Source organism: Cryptotermes secundus, unplaced genomic scaffold (assembly GCF_002891405.2).
Source record: "Cryptotermes secundus unplaced genomic scaffold, Csec_1.0 scaffold687, whole genome shotgun sequence".
Lineage (NCBI taxonomy): Eukaryota > Metazoa > Arthropoda > Insecta > Blattodea > Kalotermitidae > Cryptotermes > Cryptotermes secundus.
In genome coordinates, this window is record NW_019720175.1 from 365,355 (window position 1) to 388,402 (window position 23,048).

The 23,048-nt window shown below is 42.3% G+C and overlaps 1 pseudogene; it reads left to right on the forward strand.

The window, feature by feature from the left end:
• Positions 1–22,524, forward strand: part of LOC111867821 — a 103,922-nt pseudogene extending 81,398 nt beyond the window's left edge.
• Positions 22,525–23,048: the final 524 nt, after the last annotated feature.

Below are 23,048 nucleotides of genomic sequence, written 5' to 3' on the forward strand. Positions count from 1 at the left end.
TCAGCAGCAGTATACCAGACTACACGAAGTCACATTCCATTCATAGTCGCCGCCACAAGGGCCTCAAATCTGACAGTGGCATTTCCTGTCGTGTACCGTGAAGGCTCTTTGTCGTTATCAGCAGATACGACCACTGGACTCTCATTCTGAGCCACTTCATCCTGCTCATAAATTCACCATAAGATTAACATATCAAGAAAATAAAGAGGCCTACACTCTACAAAAGCTTCTTTCGAGCACTAAACTCTTCAGAACACAAGGTGCATATGCTAGATGGCGTTAGTTTTTAATTTCCTACATGTTGTGTGAAGTATTTTCTTATCTCTATTCACACGGTAAGGGATTTTTCAAAGAATATACACCAGAGCTAAGGGACGGAGTAGTTTGATAGCTGTCAACCTTCCGCCTTTGCTTCAGTCCTAGAGACTTATCTGAAATCTTTCTCGGCCTACTTTTGAGGTATCTTCTGAGATCACCTAGAGTTCTGAATGGTTAAAAGCAGCAATTGATCCAAGCTCACCCTACTTTTCATTATCATGTTTTAGTTGCCGTTACCTAGCAGCGGACAGTTTCCTCTGGCTTCATTGTTCCAGCTTTCAGCCATCATGTTACGATATCTAAGTATTTACAGACACGAAGTCCCTTCCTACCAAAAGACAACCTGGGAAACCTAAGCATGGCACGAGAGATAATTTTGGAATAAGTCTTAAAGGTACAGGATACGGGGGGTGAAATGGACTCGCTTCGCTCTGGATTGGGTTCAGTAGATAGTCCTTATGAAAAGTCGGAGGAATTATTAGACAGCTGAGTCACTACCAGCTTTACAATAACGACTCTCTGTCTAGGAAGTTGAGCAAAGGTAACGGTGCACTGAGGGAGTGAGAACTTGCGTAAAAAGGAAGATAAAGTTTGTTTCAGCTGGAATAAATGTAATTACTAGAGAGCTAGATTAGCAGTGAATCAAGCCGCAGAGATGGGTTTGTACGCATGCAAACGAAAGAGGGTCTCGGGACTGAATATATTGAATTCCCACCCCTCTACTTCAGATAAGATGAAAATAGCAGCAAGAAATATTGTGCTTGCGTTGTTCTGTATTTAAGCCAGACTCTGTCTTGATGGAATCTGTAAACTGAATGAGATAAACCAGAGGTGTATCGAGTTCCACCAACATATCGCAGGAACGTTCCGTTACGACTGCTCCCCACCGATTTCTCCCTTTCCAAGTCTCGCAGAACGATTCTGGAATACCGAAATGCAGGGGAACAAACTGTCCTATTCCTCTACAAATGTTAAACGTGAAGCAAGATTTGTCCCTGTGTATCTGCATCACGCGATACGGCGGTCTGGGGAATAGCTCGACGAATCATTTAGGAACGGTGTCAGGTCCTGTTACTGTTACGATAAAAGCTAAATCTGTAGGAGCAGAGCTTGCTACCTGATTCATGCTCTTTCTTTCTTGGTACGAGGGTAAGTCAATAAGTAAGTTACAAATGGATATAGAACTTAAACAAATAAGAGTACTGATTTGAAAAATTGTTTTATTTCTCAACATAATCTCCCTGTACATTGAGGCACTTGTCTCATCGTTTCACAAGCCCTTGAGAACCAGCAGCATAAAATTCTTTGGGCTGCTGTCGGAACCAGGCGTGTTCACACGGCATGGCCTACCTCATAATGCATGACAGGTTAGGTTTTCACAAAGTCTGTGCACGATGGGTGCCGCGCATGCTGACCCCACAACACAAAATGCAAAGAATGGGTCTGGCATTACAGCATATCAATCGGTACCACGATGAAGGAGACGATATGATAGCCCGAATTGCCACAGGTGATGAGTCTTGGGTTCACCATTACCAGCCCGAGACAAAGTGTGCGTCAATGCAGTGGAAACATCCTGTGTCGCCTGCCAAAAAGAAAGTTTAAGGTGACACCATCCTCCAGGAAAGAGATGCTCACAGTTTTCTGGGATCACGAAGGCATACTGCTCACCGCATTCCAGCCTCAAGGACAAATCGTAAATGCCGACTCCTACTGTAACATCCTCAGGAAAGTTCGTAAGGCCATTCAACGGAAGCGACCAGAACTCCTCACCAAAGGCGTGTTGCTCTTGCATGACAACGCGCGTCCCCATACTGCCAACAGGACAAATGAGACGCTGCGAAATTTCAAGAGGGAAGTCCTAGAGCATCCTCCGTATAGCCTCGACCTTGCTCCAAGCGACTTTCATTTGTTCGGCCCTCTTAAACATCATCTTTCAGCTGAACATTTTCTCTTCAGTGAAGCTGTAGAAAGGGAAGTCCCCGCCTGGTTCCGACAGCAGCCCAAAGAATTTTATGCCGCTGGTTTTCAGGGGCTTGTGAAAAGATGGGAGAAGTGTCTCAATGTACAGGGAGATTATGCTGAGAAATAAAAGCATTTTTCAAATCAGTACTATCATTTGTTTAAGTTCCATATCCATTTGTAACTTGCTTGTTGACTTACCTACGCACACTCTCCGACTCTGGAGATGGAGGCGACATATCTCTCCGAAACAGGTTGATTTTCAGTGAACTACACGGCTTTATATCCCAGAAGACAGAACCATTCAAACGTTGCCCTTGGGCTTAAATAATTAAGCGTAATGCCACGGAAATGTATGGGCACTACTTGGAGGTGAGTAGTCAGCTTCAGGCCCCGGGTGCTTTACCCCCAGCATCCATTGGATATGAGGCTTGGTGGACCCCAGAGCCGGTCTGGACGACGTGAAGAAGAGAAACATTTCTGCGATCCACATTGTTTTTTTAGTGCATGAAGCGATCTACAGCTATCGCTTCCGTTGCTTAGCAACCGTTTAATGCATAAAACTGTCACTTTCAGATTCGTGACACAGCCCTCACAGCGTCTGACGACAGGAATAATCCTTCCTTTCAAATGTGCGATCATCTATCTACTCCTTCTTAAGGCCAGACGCCTTGGTTTCTGGCTAGGCTTCTTTTTTTTTCCTTTAATTCGCTTAGTGGGGGGTCCAACTGGATCCACTAGGCACGGCGGCCACTGATTGGCCTATTGTAGCCTGCCCCGGGTGATTATGATGATGGAGAATTTGGTGGAATGAAGATTGGCAGAGGAAACCGAATACTCTGAGAAAACCCGCCCCAGCGCCACTTTGTCCACGACAAATCCCACTTGACCAGACCCGGGATCGAACCCGGGCCGCCGCGGTGGGAAGCCATCGACTAACCGCTTGAGCTATGGCGCGGCCGTAGGCTTCTTTTAGTCGGACTTTGTAGCGGTGAAAACGCAGCTGAATCTCATTACTAAACTCTGAAACTAAACTGTCCTGATATGACGTAATATGCCCCGCGGTTTATGTCAGTACCACATCCCAACCAAAACCGGAATATATTTACGGCATGATCCACCTTGAATTCCAGCAATACTAGGGAAGTTTAATATTCTAGACACGAAACCTACACCACGCGACCTGTTCGCTATTTCGACCCAATACCATGTAAAATATTGTGGCTAAATTTAAAATGCATATAAAATTCACTTCCCACGTCCCTGCGCCTCCCAAAATTCACTTTTCTTCATTGCCATCTATCACTGCAGTGTTTCCCAAACATTGTCGCATCATGGAATTGTTTTTCTTTTTTGTTTTTACAGACCATGGAAACAATTTTATATTTCTCTGGAAAACGTAACTTTACAGAGCTGGTACGACTCAACGTAAAAAGAACATTCCACTGCAGATATAATTGAATAAAACAATAAATGAACGTGATGTAGTACAGTTACCTAATTATATTTTTACGGTGTAAGAAACATATTTGTAACAAAGCGTGTGGTAGCCATGAAAATGTTCCTATTATAATTTCATTATAATTTTGTACTGTGAAATACAAGTTTTATGGCACTGCCAGCGGAACGGCAAACGAGACCGCGCTGCCATTCGTCAACGTAAGACAGGCAAATAATTCAGAACGACGTACAGATAAATGTTGAGAAACTTGTCCACGTGCGTGAATTATGGACCACTGGTAACTCGAGTGCTGCTTCGAGAAGGAAGGATTCTCCAAGCCTCGGTCAAGGCAACGAACTGACTGTTGAAACTTACTGGGCTATAATTTCCTACATTAGTTTGAGTGGATGTGCTTACTGTGTACGTCCGAGGGAACAGACTGTGACAGCGCAGCAGATTTTAACCCAACAAAAAGAAATGTCCTTAACTCCATAGATCGCAGTTGCTCGTCGAATTCAGCAGAGGAAACATTCTCGTAACTTATTACACTTCGTATCCTATTTCTGTCTAAAAATCTAAAGCTCGAACTAAGTTAAAATTCATGTAAAACTATTTTGTTGTCTCTTGCATTAAGAGAGGGACACAGACTGCGGGTGTTTGAGAACAGGGTGCTGAGGAGAATACTTGGACCGAAGAGGGATGAAGTGACGGGAGGTTGGAGAAAACTGCACAATGAGGAGCTTCATAACTTGTACTCTTATCCAAGTTTAATTATAATGACCAAGTCAAGGAGGATGAGATGGACATGGCATGTAGCAGGAATGGTGAAAAGAGGAATTTATACTGGATAATGATGGGAAGGCAGAAGAGACAACTAGGTGGGTGGGTAATAGTAAAACGGATCTTAGAGAGATACGGTGGGATTGTGTGGGCTGGATTGATCTAGCTCAGGATAAGGAGAGCGGATGGCTATTGTGAACAAGGTAATGAACCTTCGGTAAAGTAAAGCTATCCCTGTAACAGGCCGCGGAGGCCCATACGGTTGTGAGATGTTGAGGTTCCCAGATTTTCTAGACAATCGGCGCATAGATGGCGGTAAGGTTGTCAGGCTTACGAGCCGGCCGCCCTTTACCCCCAAGAACATTCGGTTCCATAAAATATTGGAAAATTCTTGAGTAGCTGCACAACTGGCGGCTTCTCAAGAAGGGCTCAGCTCCATTCCATTAAAACAAATCCAAGTTATCAATACGGTGGAGAAAAAGACATATATTTATATTATGCTACATATATAATTGATACCCGAATAATTAAGAAGATACCATGTTTATGAATAATAATAATGTGGAGCCAGAAGAGCTCAGTAAGTGGCTGGCTGCTTGTTATTAGGCTGGGATTGCTTCTATGGCAGGGACAAGACTTTCTCTTCTCTGCAATATCCAGTTTCCATCCGTGCCCCTATTCAGTTGATTCTGCGGGTACTTTCCCCGAGCAAAACGGAAAGACATGTTTCAGTACTGAGTTTTGGTGAGGCTCACTTTGCTTGTAATTTCTAGAAAGCTGGGGTCCCGTAATTAGCATACTATCCCGGCATTTTTCTGGAGGGACCGAGGAAAACCAAGAATATTCTGTCAGGAGAGAGTGTGTCCGGGCCGAGATATGAACCTAGGATTCCTCGAATATGAAACAGGAACGATAATCGCACGACCGCGATATTCGGTCCAAATATCGACGCGGTAGGAGACTTGGGGGGTCCCCAGACCGTTTTTGTAAGTGGCGGACGCGTATTAATCCTTCGAATCCATGAAATGCATCATTTCAATGGCAAGTGCTTTTAATACTCGTGCAGACGACAAGACTGACTGGGAATTATGCTCAGCGGCCGGAAGAGACTGTTCTAGTCACGTTTCGCCCGTGGCTGCTCGTGACTGGAGCTACTGCCTAGACGCGCCGGCCCATAAGGTGCAATTTCAGACCATAATAATAGCCAGGGGTCAGTAATCCTAACGGATATTTGTGCGGTAACGTCAGGATTCTTCCAAGTATACAAGGTATTACCCAGAAACTTGAAGAGCTTTGAATTCTAGCCCTTATCTCTTTTACAAAACTTGGCCCATATACTTTTCGCGAGCTGGCAATTCAAATTTGCGAGATAAAACTATTAACTTGCCATGTCTGCCTGTGTGTCAGTTTGTCCTTATGTAACAGCTCGAGAACCTATGAATGGATTTTCATGAAATCCATGGAATTTTATTAAACTTCGTCAACATATTATAATTTGGATTAAAATCGGACAATAATGGTTATCTTACACGAAGACTTCCATACGTATCTAGAAAGTAACTCGCTAAATATTTATCGAACCAAAAAACGAAAAATATTTCGAAGGAACACTAAGAATAAAAAACATTTTATGCCCAATATTATTTTTTCCTATAACTTACGGCTTTCGAGGTAAATATGCATATGCGGAAAGATTTTTATGCTGTTTTCTTAAATTAGAAACTTTGAATTGAATTTGATCAGATTTTATATTGGAGGCCATGTCTGTAGCACCATTTAAAATTTCGTAAAGATCGGTTCAATAAATGTGGTACTTTACATAAAATTCGGAGGTGATACACTTTGGCAGAGCGAAAATAAAAACATAGTTGCTAGATTTTCTGGTGACACTGCAAGCTCACTAAGCTGCGTTCCAACTGAGGCAATAAGAAACCAGCGTCTTAGAGCAGAGTCTCATGGAGTGGCTTAGCGGGTCCAGTGGCGGGATACGGTTGCGAATCTTCGGATTTCGTAAAAGGAGGGAAATTTCATAAACAGCTGAGGATCTATGAACTCCTCAAGGGCTCGTCACTTAGAGCCTACTCATTGTATACGTATCAAGGAGGCGCTAAAGAGAGCTGTCTGGCTGAAGCGGGGAAGAGAGAATTTGTAACATTCTACTGATTAGCCTATCGCGATGTGAGATTTGCTGTTATGACAGCGGTGACTGTGAAGAAATGTCCGTTTGTACTAGGGTGACCAACTCTCCCGTATTTCCCGGGATCTCCCGTATTAGAGCTAATTTTTTGGGATCCTCCCGGCTCCCGTATTGACCTTCTATTTCTCCCGTATATTTCATTAACAATCAAGATCGCAAAATTTAAATTATATATTATTCCCGCCAAATACATTCCGATATAAACTGTCATTTTTATCGACAGTTTAGACTTAGAGGTACTCATCGATAAATATCGAAAAATTACCTGTAATAATCGATAGAAAGTTTAGCATACACTAATCGATAGCGGAATATTAGTTTCCGGATTGTAATATTTTCTGTTCTTGCTTCTTGCCGTGTTCATCCTCGTGCTTTTAAATAATTACCAAATTGAATCCATTTTCATAATGAGTAGTGACAGTGAAAGTGAACGTTTGCTGGAAAAACGCCGCGCCGCTAAAAATGCGCAAAATTTGTCGTGACTAAATCTCCCTTAAATTCATGACCGAAAGTTGGTCACCCTAGTTTGTACGTATCCACGTGCAGCCCGGTAGATGTTTACTGATACTTAGGAGGAAAACGATGCCTCCATCTTCAGAATAGAAGTATACTCTTAGACGTTAAAACATTTCACAGACAACACGGCATAACATCCCAGAAGACACACAGTAATGTTCGTAAAATGGCATACCACAGAAACAAAATTATGTAAGGTGATTAGGTGGGCCGCGCCATAGCTCAGGTGATTAGTCGCTGGCTTCCCACTGCGACGGCCCGAGTTCGATCCCGGGTCTGGTCAAGTGGAATTTATGGTGGACAAAGTGGCGCTTGGGGCAGGTTTTCTCCGAGTACTTCGGTTTCCCCTGCCAATCTTCATTCCACCAATTGCTCCACAATCACCCTCACCTGTCATCTGGGGCTGGTACAATAGGCCAGAAGTGGCCGCAGTACAAGGGACTTAGTCCCACCCCACTAGCAATAAGAAAAGGGTGATTAGGTTATTGACTAAAAACTAAATTGGTAATTACGTTAAATTTTGACCGCTGCACAGTATGGGTTCCGAAACACCTGAACTGGTTACCCTGACACGGGGCGAGGAAATAGGGAGAAACGTTGTATTTCGGCCTTCATTTTCGGGTAAGTTTATCCATTCCGTTACAGAACGTTATGTAACTAAAAAATACGTATAATGGCTGTAATAAAAGAGAACAATAAGAAGCAACGCAATGGCGGATATGTGGTGGCCATATTCCTTGCTGAATGCAGGCTTCAGTGTTACATATTGACCGCAGCGGCGTAACGGTTAAAGTAGGGGTGACCAACTTGTGGACTGAGACACTAATATACGGCAGAGTAAACTGTAAAATTGAGTACAAGTAGAGTATTATGATATTACTTACTCTAGTATTAGCGGCCTCCGTAGTCTAGAGGTAACGTTCCCACCTCATGACTCGTGGTACGCGGGTTCAAACCCGGCGGAGGTCGTGGAATTTTTAAGGGCGGAAAAATTCAGGGAACAAGTCCTCCGGGAGGGACTTTAAGCCGTGGGTCCCATGTCGTAGCTTTACGGCACGTAAAAGAACCTCATGTCTCAAGGAGGCCTCTGAGCAAAATTATCGGACATTTCCCGCCCAACAGCAGTCTCTAACGCCTCTGGTAGAGGGGGGAAGCATTATAGATACCGCCAAGCCAGTAGAGGCCGAACTCGCTGGCTCGGGCGGGACTGATGGTACGCACCAATATCGGTAGGGTATAGAGACTGGTAGAATATCATAGAGGGAAGCACAATGGACCAATACTGGTCTAAGTGCATGGGGAAACCCACCCCCTCCAATAATAATAATAATAATAATAATAGTAGTAATAATAATAATAATAATAAAATACTCTAGTATTCTTAGCCCAGCAATTTTAATTAGCAAGTAATTGCTTAATTACGAATTATACTCCTTAATCGTAATGCATGCTACCACGTAGATTAATTGGAAATACATAAGAAAAATATATGATAAAGTCAAAGTACCCTTGCGTTTAATTAAACACCACGCCGTGGAGACGTAAGGAGGAGTGGGGTTACACTTCCACACATTTTTATCCTCGGAACTAGATGCAGAGTGGCCAGCTTCGTGCCTCGTTCGCTTTATCCTGGGGAAAGTCTCATATTCCTATTAGACAAGAGGCTTCATGGGCCCCAGGCCGGTGTGGACGATGTAACGAAGAAATAAGTCCCTGGTACTTCTGGGAATCGAACCCCTGTAGTCTACCCCATAGTCTAGTCACTATACCTACACTGACAGCTTATCAGTGGTGAGGAGGGTTATGCATATGTATTGCAAAAGACGTAAATATGAATCTCTACCACAGACCAACTACTCGTAAGAAGTACGAGTATAAAATAATGCTCTGTGATCGGATAAAACATGGTCGAAATCTCATTTTATTCTTCAGTTTTCCTCGATGACTTCCCATCGATAAGAAATATATGTAAGATTTGAGGTTTTCACGGCGGTGACTATGAAGAAAGCAGTCTTCTGGGGTGTGGCACCGTGTAGATGTGATGTTAACCGACGTTCTCACTGTCTCTTCGCTTGCGGATTTTCTTATTTTTCCTTCTACGCTGAAGATGGAGACGATACGTTCCTCCGAAACGTCGGTTAACACCACATCTACACAGTGCCAAATCCCAGAAGACTGCTTTCTTCAAGAAATTTATGTCTTTAAATTAAGAGGCTCATGCTATCATTTTAATTCATTCAATTTTCTGAAATCATCATCTGTTCGCTAAATATTAGATATTTCAGGGACTTGAAATGCTCAGGTTTATAAAATCAGTAACACGACAAAAATGCGTGGGATAATATAAGTAAATGTATTTCCCCACGTCAAACAATTGCGTGGTTTAGGCTAAAAACATTTTGACGTCGCAACATTCACATACAGATGAACATAAATGAAAGTTAGTGCAAGTCAAATGCTGTTTCGCTAAATTCAAGTTCTTAAAGTGAAAGGGTGTGATGTTACATAACCTTGCGAGCTTAATGCCACATTGTGTTGTCTCATAAATACCAAATTATTAGTGTATTCATAAAGTGAATATGGTTGTCTAGCCACCAGACATCAGTGGACCTAGACTGCTTTATGCATGATATCATGTCCTACCAGACTGGCTACGGGCTGGACGACCGAGGGGTCGGAGCTCGATTCCGGAAGGGGCAAGAATTTTCTCTCTCCAAGTCGTCCAGACTGACTCCGAGGTCCACCCAACTTCCTATCCAATGGGTACAGGGGGGCTCTTTCCCAGGGGGTAAAGCGGCCGGGCGTGAAGCTGACCATTCACCTCCAACTAGTGCCGAGGTGAAGAAAATGTAGATCTATACATCCACTTCCCATACGCCTTCATGGCGTAGTGCTTAATTAGTTAAGCACGGGAACAAATTTACCAGTCACCACACAGAGTGGAGAATGTTGGAGGTACTGTAGATATGTTCTGTATGTTTCAGGTAGGAGTCCCGTTTGCATCCAGTTGCAACTCGAATGGTAGGTAGGTCTTGTTCATTGCAGTCTGAAACCGTTTTCATTGTTTTGTATTCAGCCACAGTGTTCTTCATTGTTAGCAATGCAGTAACGGCATGTGGAGCAGACTGGCAATACAAGTACACGTCGCCAGAAAATGCCATTCACATTATCATATCAAGAACAGGATGGCGAGATCCGAGACGTGAGAAATGAATATAAAATTCTAGTCAAGAACCTTAAAGGACAAGGCCATTTGGGAGGCCTACATATATACTCGTATATGTAGCTTAGTTGGTTGAGGCACTATGCTACAAGCCGGAGGGTCGCGGGTTCGAGTCCCGATGAGGTGGATATTTTTCAGTTGACCCAATTCTTCCAGCCGTACGTCTCACAACCCTATGGGCCTCCATGGCCTGTTACAGGGATTATTATTATTATTATTATTGGAGGGGGTGGGTTTCCCCATGCACCGCGACTAATAGTCTATTGTACGTCCAACGAAGCTGGCAGTGGTTCCCGATACTTCCCCATCTACCGGAGGCATTGGAAACTACTTGGGCGGGAAACGTTTTGCCTAATTTTGCTCAGAGGTCTCCTAGAGACATGAGGATATTTTACGTGCCGTAAATCTACGACACGGGACCCACGGCTTAAGTCCCTCTCGGAGGACTTGTTCCATGAATTTTTCTGCCCTTAAAAATTCCACCACCTCCACCGGGTTTGAACCAGCGCACCTTGAGTCATGAGGTGGGAACGTTACCCCTAGACTACGGATAGTTTTACCTTTCTTTTGTATTTCTTCAATTGCATGGGATCCTAAAGAAATAAGGAGCGAGAGTGTGGACTCTATCCATTTGACTCTTGTTAACACGGTAATGAACCTTCGCATTCCTCAGATTTCGGGCAATTTGAAGAGTTACACCTTCTGGGATATAAAGATGTATAGTCCGTTGAAAGTCACCGTGCGTTTAGGAAGAACTTGTCGCTTCAATCTTCACGGTCGAAGTATAAGCCAAGCAAGAAATCATCATGCAGCAGGTAGCAGACAGCCTGCACGGTGTTATACTCCAGAAGCAAGAACACTTCTCAGTCACCACTGTTAATCTCAAAATCTCCACGACGGGTAATTTCTTCACTATCTGAATTACGATTGTGCACCGCTGAGTTCGTTAGACCTGAACGTAACATGCACGTTTTCAGTTTCTTTTGCATGACAGAATGGAAATGTTTGTGTCCATGGTCTAGGATCACAAATTATTTATGAAATGACGTCACTGCCACTACGACTCGGGTCTGTTATCGATCGGTTAATATCTGTACTGAAAGAAAGAATAGGGACGCACTGGCAAGGAAATTAAAATGGCTGTCGGAATATGTCGTCTGTCTACCAAAGGAGCGTCAGGAATTAAATTTATTAACCACTCTGATGCGACATATGGCGATTTCTGGAAACCGTGTGGCTAGCTATTCCAGTAAAAGTAAAAAGTAATATAAAGCTATCCCCGTAACAGGCCGTGAAGGCCCATAGGGTTGTGAGACGTCGAGGCTCCCATATTTTCTAGACAACCGGCTCACAGATGGCGGTGAGGTTGTCAGCCTTACGCGCCTGCCGCTCTTTACTCCAAGGAATATTCCTGGTACTTATTTCTGTTAGAGGCTGAGTCGACCCCAGGTCCATAGTGCGGCTGGAAGGTTCAGGTAAATTGAAAAAAAATTCACCTCATCGGGAATAGATCCCGCGACCTTCCGGCTTGTAGCATAGTGCCTCAACCAACTACGCTACCGCGTGATTCTTGGCCGAGGAAAAAGATCTTTTTCTTCTCAAAAGCACGCAGACTGCCTCCGGGGGTCAGTCAGCCTCCTATCCAAGAGATACTGGGGGGTTGTTCCCCAGGGATAAAGCACCAGGGGCGTGAAGCTGAGCAACAGCTGATGTGTCCCATTTAATTTCATTCCCACCTGGTTTTCTAGGAGCATCCTAATGACATTTTCTAAAACAAAGTTGAAAAGCAGTGGCGATAAAGCATATCCTTCTTTTAGACCCTTCTGGCTATGAAAATTATCAGACAAATGTCTACCTATACGGGTTTTACCATACGTTTCGTTTAAACACATTTTAATCAGCCTAACTAGTTTCATGAGTATCCCAAACTCTATCCGAGTATTGTACAATACTTCCCTCTTAACTGAATCATAGGCTCTCTTGAAATCTATGAATAGCTGATGTACTGTCTCATTGTACTCCCATTTTCTCCAGCATCTGACGAAAGCAAAGGATCTGATCAGTAATAGATCTGTTACTTTGAAACCCACACTGATGATCCCCAATAATTTGATCTATATATGGACTTAACCTTGAGAGAAGAATATTGGACAAAATTTTATATGACGTCGATAGCAGTGATATCCCCCGATAATTACTACAGTCAGTTTTATAACCCTTCTTGTGAACAGGTACAATAATAGACTCCTTCCACTGATCAGGCAATTTTTGCTTAAGCCAAATAGAAGTAATTAGCTTGTGGATCTTAGAATGTTACATTTCACCACATGTTTGAATAAGTTCTGCAGGAATTTGATCACTACCTGGCGATTTATACCTTTTCAATTTTGCAATAGCACTTTCAACATAAAAAAGGCTAGGATCAGGTTTTAACGGCTCAGCTGTATGGATTTCTGTCTGCCTAACATCACTGACCCTATGTACATTCAATAACTGAGAGAAGTAGTTCCTCCACCTATTCAAAATGCTGTGGGAATCTGCAAGCAGATCACAATTCTCATCCTTCACTAAGTTACTGCTAGGTTGGTAACCCCTCTTGAAGTCGTTTATTCCTCTATACAGGTCTCTAATGTTCTTGTTCTTACTGTTCATTGCAAGCTCAACAGTTTTGTCTTTCAGATATTCCCTCTTTTGTTCCTGAAATGCCTGCTGGTTTCACGTCTTATATTGTTCAGATTATCCCCATTTAACTCGCTTGGATCCTGTAACCACTGTAATTTGGCCTGCTTTCTTTGATCTAATAATTTTGAGCATCCTTCATCGAATCATGGCTTATGCTTCTTCGGTTCATAATAACCTAGACTCCCTTTGGCAGACATTTTTATATTCTCTCTAATAGTTCCACAAGTTTTATTAACATCGACCTCAGTGTCCAAGTTTTCCAAAGCCCCAAACCTATTTGAGATTTCAACACGATACTGCTCTTTACCCTCTACCTCATTTAATTTCTTGAGATCGAACCCTCTTAAGCATACTAGAGCACTTACATTAACCCTAAATTGTTAACAAGTTAAATCCATTTGTGTTTCCTTATTTACAAGTCATTTTTAGCAATAGCGATTGTGAGATTTTTAGCACAGTGTTACCACAATGCACAATTAAAGTTTCCTTAACAATAACATTAAAATATCACAAAATTTCCGCCACCGAACGCTGTTCCCATCTCATTTCTGTTATCCTTAGACATGCTCGTAATATCTTGCAATGTCATATCTCTCTCAACTATCTAGAATAGGCTAATTCACTAAAAACGTTTTTAAGGGAACAGAAATAATTTGAAAAGCGGTAAAAGACAAAGTTGTCCTTGTGCTTAATTAATTACGTACTATGTCATGAAGACATGGTCAGCTTTGCGCCCAGGCCGCTCTACCCCCGGGCAAAGTGTCGTGGTAGCCATTGGACAGGAGGCTGGGTTGGCCCCAGAGTCAGTCTGAACGCTATGGAGAAGAGAAAAATCTTGCCTCGGGTGGGAATCGAACCCTGGCCTTCCAGCACGTAGCCCGTCTCTATACCCACCGGGCTCTCTCGATTCCTTTAGAAGCAGTATGTTAGTTTATTCGGCGTCAATAAATAATGCCTACAATTGTTTGTCTTATCTCGATGTAAACACTTCATCTGTGAAAAAAGATCGAGTTAGTCGTTAGTTAGGACAGCCACACGATACCCATATATGCACACGGTACACGTAATGCCGAGCTGCTGATCATTAAAGCAACCGGTACATATAGTTACCACTGTACTTTAAAGAATTAAGAATAACCTGCCATTTTACTGAAAGATAAATAAATAACATCTAGAGTTAAAAAATAAGGACTGCCATTGACATTCATCCCATTGCGAAAACAGTTTAATGGCACTGTATGGTTCTACTGCACTCTGCTTCCATCGCGCAGGAAGTCGCCACATTCTGCAAAACAGTGAACGGAATAAATACAGCGCAGAACAAAGGGTCGAAGAACGGATACTATATTCAACGTGATATCCGGTGGAACTGAATGTAGCCAACACTAATAAACACAGAGAAGACTTGGCATAAACGGTCCATGAACTCTCGAACATTAATGAAACTGCTTACTATTTGGATAACATCACACACAAATGTGTTATAAAAGTCACGTGAATAAACACGGATTTAATCGACACATGGACTAGAGTACGCTAGATAAATGTAATCCTTTCAACTGGTGAGCCCGTGGACCTATGTGGATCTATAGATCAGACTTACTCCTCACACCAAAGGCTCGTTGGAGATGTCTTGTGGAATGTAATGTTACATAGTCATGTAGATATTTACCGACGTGCTGCATCTACGAGTATCTTCAGTGTCGAAGCCCTTTCCGACTCTGAAAATGGGGGTGGCACATTTTTGCGAAACGTGGACAAACTTGTATCAAATTACACGATGTCACAACAGATAAGGCGGTGGGAACCTCAAATTTCGTAAAGATTAACTCATGACCACAAAGCCTTTGAAAAAAAAAGTGCCTCATTTCTCACTCGAAGTAAGGGTATAAGGACTCGTTGCCTACTTACGTGGCATTTCAAACTAGCAGTCGTCTTCTGAGAATGCCTTTCAGCATTGCGAATAGGACTTCAAAAATTTGTATTCTTTAAAAATTGATAAATATCGTTGTATAAAGTATGGTGGAGGCCGGTCACGGTAGCCGAGCGGTCTAAGGCATGCACTGTCTTCGCTCGCTTGGAAGCCGGAATCGTGGGTTCGAATCCACTCAGGGCATGGATGTTTGTGTGCGTTTTTCTGTGTTTGTCTACAGGTAGAGGCCTTGCGACGAGCTGATCACTCGCCCAAGGAGTCCTACCGTATGTGTAAGATCTAGAAAAACCGAAGTGAACGGAGTTCATGGAGGTAGGCCTAGGCCCACTCGGGCTGTAGTGCCAAGGAAAAAAAAAGCAAGGTGGAAGACATTTCTATCAAGAAATTGTTGTAAAATATATTTCATTTACAAAGACGATCTGATAGCATATATAGCCACAACGAAAAATAATGTCATTGGAATACCCTGAAAACTGTGTTTACGTTCGTTTTATGATATGGACAGCTGGTGCCAGCCTTTAGTTCTAAATTAATTTTTAACACTTATTTACTTGAAACAGGAAGTGTACACTTTAAATTTGTTGTCAGATGTATTCTATTTACAGAGTTTTATAACCTTTAGAATAGCAGCACTTACAGCTTATATCTTTATGATTCTGTATTTCAACATCACGTTGCAATTGTTCAAATTAGCGTCCATTGTTATCTTCCGTCAAAATTGCAACACTGTTACATTCTACACTTCAACACTACATGTTTCGGCCTCAAACGGCCATCTTCAACTGTTTCTATGTTACAGATATTTTACTAAAACTGTGTTAAAAACTGCTACACTGTTTTAATTCGTGTTAAAATCACACGCTGCAGTTTTCTTAAGTAAAACGAGATAAAATCCTTTAAAATTTCTATTGCATATTATTTCACCTCACCCGGGGTGTCGACATTTCCGTAAATGTATCAAGGTGTTTTTCTCGGCAGCTTGCCCCTCACGTTCGTGGTCTACTTTCAGTTTTTGACTGCCGTATGCTCCTGGTTTGTGTGCGCTTCCTCCACAGCGTGTGGTGTTGTCTTTATTCTAAAAATATTAGCAATAAGAGCACATATGGATTTGTACAAGTCAATTGAAAGTCCATTGAAGAAAGCAGTCTTCTTGGATGTGGCGCACTGTAGATAATGTATTAACCGACGTTCTTCCGAAACTTCGGTTAACAATATCTAAACGGCGCCACATCCCAGAAAACTGCTTTCTTCATAGTCACTGCCGTGAAAACATCAAATCTTATACAAAAAGTCCATTGAGTTTGTCGTTATGAGCTCAAGCAGTGTATCATTGTTACAGATGGCATGATACTTCCAACATATAGAAATAAATAAAAAATTGAAACAAAGTCCGTTAACATTCCGTACCCTTTAAGCCATGCTTGTGTATTTCCGGTTGTCCAGTTACCGTTGTTCTCTCTAATAAAACAGACACTCAGAAGCTCCAACAGTCATATGACACTTTTGTGAATGAAGCCTAGGATTACTAGTTAAATGTTTTGACTGAATTAATTAGAAAACACAGCTGATCAAGTACTCTGTTCATCTCTCTTTTTTTTCCCTTGGCACTACAGCCCCAGTGGGCCTAGGCCTACCTCCATGAACTACGTTCACTTCGGTTTTTCTAGATCTTACACATACGGTAGGACTCTTTGGGAGAGTGGTCAGCTCGTCGCAAGGCCTCTACCTGTAGACAAACAGAAAAACGCAGACAAACATCCATGCCCTGAGTGGGATTCGAACCCACGATCTCGGCTTCCGAGCGCAGTGCACGCCTTAGACCGCTCGTCTGCCGTGACCGGCGTTCATCTCTTTACTGATCATTTTTCGAAGGCAGTTCTGACCTGCTGTTGTTGCTGACTTTTTTATATCATCACTGCTCTAGCAATCAACCATAACATAAATGCTTACGTTCGATCTTGAGGTCCGGACACCAAACGGAAGAGATGGCCAATTAATTGTCGTCAATAATTTGTAAAAGAAAGTATTGATTGCCCCGTGGACTTGTTCATCTATGTGGCAGTGGTTCCGTTTAGTATTGAACTCAGAGTTTTAGTGCTTTAGACACAAATGTCAGGAGAGTGTTTTCTGAATGAACTAAATACATGTTACATCACGCAGATTTAAGGTGCTGTACCCTGGTTCACTGCTTTCAAAACTAACCAGGGACAGAGATATATGGTTATGAAGCTCTTGTTCATTGCTTACAGAGTTGCAAAATATTTTATTATTATTTTTATGTTTAATTTCTTCCACTGTGTCGTCACTCCTGTTGCAGGGAGCACCACGTAAGAATCAGCTGTTCAGAATACTAACTAGAAATTGTGGAACTGTTTCTTCCTGATACTAAATCAGATTTTGCTGGATTGTATAAATTTTATGATTAATTTTAAGAAAATGATAAACTGAACATAACATAAAAGTCTCGTTCATGCTATGCCCACTAACTTAAGCCCACATCAGTTAAATTAACAGCCAAGGAGTTTAGTTAAATATTTACTCTTATTTATTCGCATTTCCCTGGTTAATCTGGCAAGTGAAATGAGAAAAGTGTGAAGCTAGTTCCGCACCAAGTGACAGAAGTGTCTCCCTCAATTGCCATGGAACACGTTATAAGAATTTTGTAAGAGTTTGTGCTAAGTACACTTCAAGTCTCATTTAATTCCTTACACAAAATTTTTAGGAATGGCTATACAACTACACACTGATAATATTCCTTAAAATGTATTACATATTCAGAAATATCAATTTTCTTTTCAGAACTTTTAACACTGTTTTAGGGCTAGGAGCGCTCACTAGTACTGACAATGGCATCGATCTTGTACTCCAAGGCTACTCTACAAAGATCATTAATACTGCAATATTGGGTTTTAGCATGTGCTTTGTAGATCATTTTTCTTGTAACAAGAACTGTCTCACATTATTGAGGTTAATTTATTTGGGGGAAAAGTAGCTATAAACAAATTGGCCATAATTATAACAGAGTACTGCAATTTGGCACAAGTTTACGTTCTCAAAAGTAGCAAATAGTGGTTCAAAAATCCACGCTACTACAGTATACTAAATTAGGCCACAGTTACTGTAATTAAGTGCCTATAACACTTTAACAAACGACCCAACGGAATTACTTGGCATAAATATGAAAATTATTTAATCTTGCATCATCTCTTTCTTTATCAAGAGCTGAGGGATGCAGTTCACTGTTCATGTAACAGTTAAGTTTAACATAAAACCAAAGCAGAAGAATAAATGAATATAAGTTTCCACGTTGTCAGTTACACTGATTTAACTAACGTATTGTAGTGAGGCTTATCTATGAGACATCAGATTATGAACTGCCCTTGATATATCAATTTCTGTCATAAGAAGATATTGTATATATCTGCGAAGCGTAATTCTGTGACAAGATAGGTAAGACAGCATAAGACAGCGACGAACAGGCAGCAGTGGACTATTATGTTACGCATTTGCTCACATTTCAAATGATGCAGATACGTAAATTGCTAAATACTTCTGTACTCACCAAATATATCCACCGTCTTTGTTGCCTGAAGAACCCTGAAGCAACGGTCCGTTTTATTCCGCGTCTGTATCTTGTTTATAACACTAACAAAGAATCTGTCTTCGGAAACAGCACAACACACTGTATAATCACGTTACGTCATGGTCAAGGTTAATATGATGCAGTTAGAATCTTATTACTACAGGTTACTATAGGTTAACTCTGGATTCCTATTCATAAAAGCAGCCATAGATTATTTGTATGCTACACGTGATATGTTTTTACAGAATTCCAACCGAACATTTTATGTTACATCCAAAAATCGGTGAACCACTTCATCTTTTACACGCTACTCTCCTTCTATCCCGCCAAATCAACTGGTATTGCGCCTTTTTTCCCCTTCTTATAAACAATTGACACACGGAATTGTGCTGTCGCTCGTCAACTGTCTGAGCGCGTTCACTACGCAGACAGAACATGAGAACTACGAGTATAAACGTAACCAAAGATGGTCTAGTTCGATGTAGTTTATATATGTTATCGTAGAGAAAATTTCACTGCATCAGAGAGTAAGTAATTCTTCGAATCGAATGAATCTTAAAGGGAAGAAATATGAACTGAAGGAATAGCCGGTTCGAACCTTGATCATACCCACTATATAAACTGACGATTTTCCGAGCTATTCGAGGACAGTGCCTTGAAATATACTACGAATGCTTGATTCCCTTTATGGCCAGTTTACCGTACAGACTATAATCATCCGTCCATCTCATTCATCTCATTAAAGCTTCATCGGGCTTTTTTTTTTTCCTTGGCACTACAGCCCCAGTGGGCCTAGGCCTACCCCCATGAACCTCTCCGTTCACTTCGGTTTTTCTAGATCTTACACATTCAGTAGGACTCCTTGGGCGGGTGATCAGCTCGTCGCAAGGCCTCTACCTGTACACAAACACAGAAAAATGCACACACACAAACTAGACATCCATGCCCTGAGTGGGATTCGGACCCACGATCCCGGCTTCCGAGCGAGCGAAGACAGTACATGCCTTAGACCTCTCGGCTACCGTGACCGGCCCATCGGACTTCTACCCTACATTAATTTTTTTAAGAGAAAAATTGGCGTCATATATGTATTGTGACATGCGCAACGAAGGACCCCTACCTCCCCGGCGGCATGTGGCGGTAACGTAGCGCTCCCTCCCCCCTCCGCGGTGACGTAACGCGCAACGCTTCCTACTGTGACGTGGCGGGCGACCCTAGCAACAGCGAACGGAATAAAAGCCGGCTGAGCAGCAAGCGAGAGTCAGTGTGTTATCAACGAGTTCTCAGTTCGCAAGTTACGAGCTACAGACGCGTGTGCGAAAATCAGTAATAGTTCGTGATAACCAGTTATATTTGGAGTGTGTAATTCAGCGAGACTTGTATAGCTCCCGCGCTATTAATACGTGAAGACTCCTGAAGACAGTGTGAAGAGATTTGGTTGTAGGGTTTGTAAAGTGTGGAAACCCGTAACATTGTGATAATTAATTGTAGCCGTTACTTGTAGGTTGTTAAATAAACCAATTAACGATCTCTACGGCGTATTCAGTAACGAAACACGTTACATTGGTGTCAGAAGTGCTACGTGAAGAGCGTCAAGAGCGTCTGGAAGACGTGTTTCTTATGAAAATTTACTTGATTTTTTGGATTTAAATAATTGTGTCGTTTAATTTTTTATTTCACTTCCAGAATGGAGACGGAACCTCAGAAAATGCCCAAAGTGCCAAAGGTAAAAAACAAAGCTCCAGCAGAAGTCCAGATCACTGCTGAACAACTTCTGAGTGAAGCCAAAGAACGAGATCTTGAAATCTTGCCACCTCCTCCAAAACAAAAAATCTCTGATCCAGATGAACTTGCTGATTACCAGCATAGGAAAAGAAAAGCCTTTGAGGACAGCCTCAGGAAAAATCGTACAGTTATTAGCAACTGGATTAAATATGCACAATGGGAGGAAAGTCAAAAGGAAGTCCAAAGGGCACGGTCCATTTATGAGAGAGCTTTGGATGTTGATCATCGCAACATCATATTATGGCTGAGATACGCTGAAATGGAGGTGAGGAACCGACAAGTTAACCACGCTCGTAATCTATGGGATCGAGCTGTAACTGTTCTTCCACGAGCCAATGAGTTGTGGTACAAATATACGTACATGGAAGAAATGCTTGGGAATGTGGCAGGTGCACGTCAGGTGTTTGATCGATGGATGGAGTGGGAACCTGATGAACAGGCCTGGCTAACATACATCAAATTTGAACTACGCTACAAAGAGACTGACAGAGCAAGAAGAATTTATGAGAAGTTTGTGTCTGTTCATCCAGATATTCGAAATTGGATCAAATTTGCAAGGTTTGAAGAACAGCATGGATTCATCTCAGGTACACGGGGTGTGTTTGAACGAGCAGTCGAGTTCTTTGGAGATGAGTTAATGGATGAGAAGCTGTTTCTCGCATTTGCAAAGTTTGAAGAAGGTCAAAGAGAGCATGATCGTGCAAGGGTAATCTACAAGTATGCATTACAGCATATTCCAAAGAATCGGACACAGGAATTGTACAAAGCCTACACAATCCATGAAAAGAAATACGGTGATCGAACAGGGATAGAAGATGTTATAGTTAGCAAAAGGAAATTTCAGTATGAAGAGGAGGTCAAAGCAAACCCAAATAATTATGACGCTTGGTTTGACTATCTTCGTCTGGTGGAAAGTGAGGGTGATCTGGAAGTAATCCGTGAGACGTATTAAAGAGCTATTGCTAACGTTCCTCCCACCAAAGAGAAATCATTCTGGCGCCGCTACATCTACCTTTGGATCAATTATGCTCTCTTTGAAGAGTTGGAGGCAGAGGATGTGAAGAGAACTCGGCAGGTGTACAAATATTGCCTTGAATTACTTCCACACAAGCACTTTACCTTCTCGAAGATCTGGCTGCTCTATGCCCACTTTGAGATCAGGAACAAGAACCTGACTGCAGCAAGGAAGAGCCTGGGTATGGCTCTTGGGATGTGCCCGAAAGACAAGCTGTTTAGAGGTTACATAGAGCTAGAAATTAAACTTCGAGAATTTGATCGGTGTCGCATTATGTATCAGAAGTTTCTAGAATTTGGGCCAGAAAACTGTGTCACATGGATGAGGTTTGCTGAATTGGAGAATTTGCTGGGAGACGCAGATCGAGCAAGAGCCATTTATGAACTTGCAGTTAACCAGCCTCGCTTGGACATGCCTGAGTTACTGTGGAAAGCATATATTGACTTTGAAGTAGGGTTGAGAAACTGATAAAGCCAGAACGCTGTATGAAAGATTGCTGGAAAGGACATTGCATGTTAAGGTCTGGATGAGCTATGCACAGTTTGAAATGTCTGCTGCAGATGAAGGAAATGTTCTTGCAAGACAAGTGTATGAACGAGCAAATCAGTCTTTGCGTGGAGCTGGTGAGAAAGAAGAACGTCTTTTACTCTTGGAGGCATGGAGAGATTTTGAGACCCAAAATGGAGACACGGAATCTCTAGAGAATGTGCTGCAGAAGATGCCTCAAAGAGTCAAGAAGAGACAGAGAGTTCAGGCAGATGATGGGACTGAAGAAGGCTGGGAAGAGATCTTTGATTACATATTTCCAGAGGATGAGGCTACTAAACCAAACCTCAAAGTTTTTGAGATGGCTAAAGCATGGAAGAAACAGAAGGCGAAGGCCGAGGAAGAAGGTGAAGAAAGGAAGGCGGAGAAGAAAGAAAGGAAGGCGGAGAAGGAAGAAATGCTGAAAGAGATTAGGGCAAACCAAGTAAAAGCAGATGCCGACCGAGTGCGGATGGAAAACAGAATTGACGCCAACATGAGATCCTACCAAGAAATGGAGGCCAAAGGAGGAAAGACAAAGAGGATTTCCTGGCGAAATTAGAATCCAATCAAGAAAAAGCAAATATCCTGCTGGCAAAATTATACGTCGATAGGAAAACTGATAAAGACGATATGCTGAAAGAGATGAAGGCCATGCAAGAAAATAGGAAGACAGACAAAGAGGATTTAATGGCCAAATTAGACGCCAACCAAGAAAAGGCGGCGGCCGACAAGGAAGAATTGAAGGCCGCAATGCAATCTATGCGAACAGAATTGGATGATAAAATCCAACATAGAGTTGAAAACATTTTGGCGATCGTTGAACACGACAAACAGACTCTCCGGTCAGAAATAACTGAGCAGATTGACGTGTCCCTCTGCGCGCGGACAGATAAACTCCAGGAAAACCTGACGAAAAACTACAACGAATCCTGCGCAGCAATTGACGAAACCAAACGAGAGTTCCAGGCCCGGTTGGACATAGTGCAAATGAAGGCCGAGCGGGGAAATACGTCAACGATCGTCGCAAGCACAGCTCAGCCACCGACATTCAACGGGAATTCAACGTGGAGCGTGTTCCGGCGACA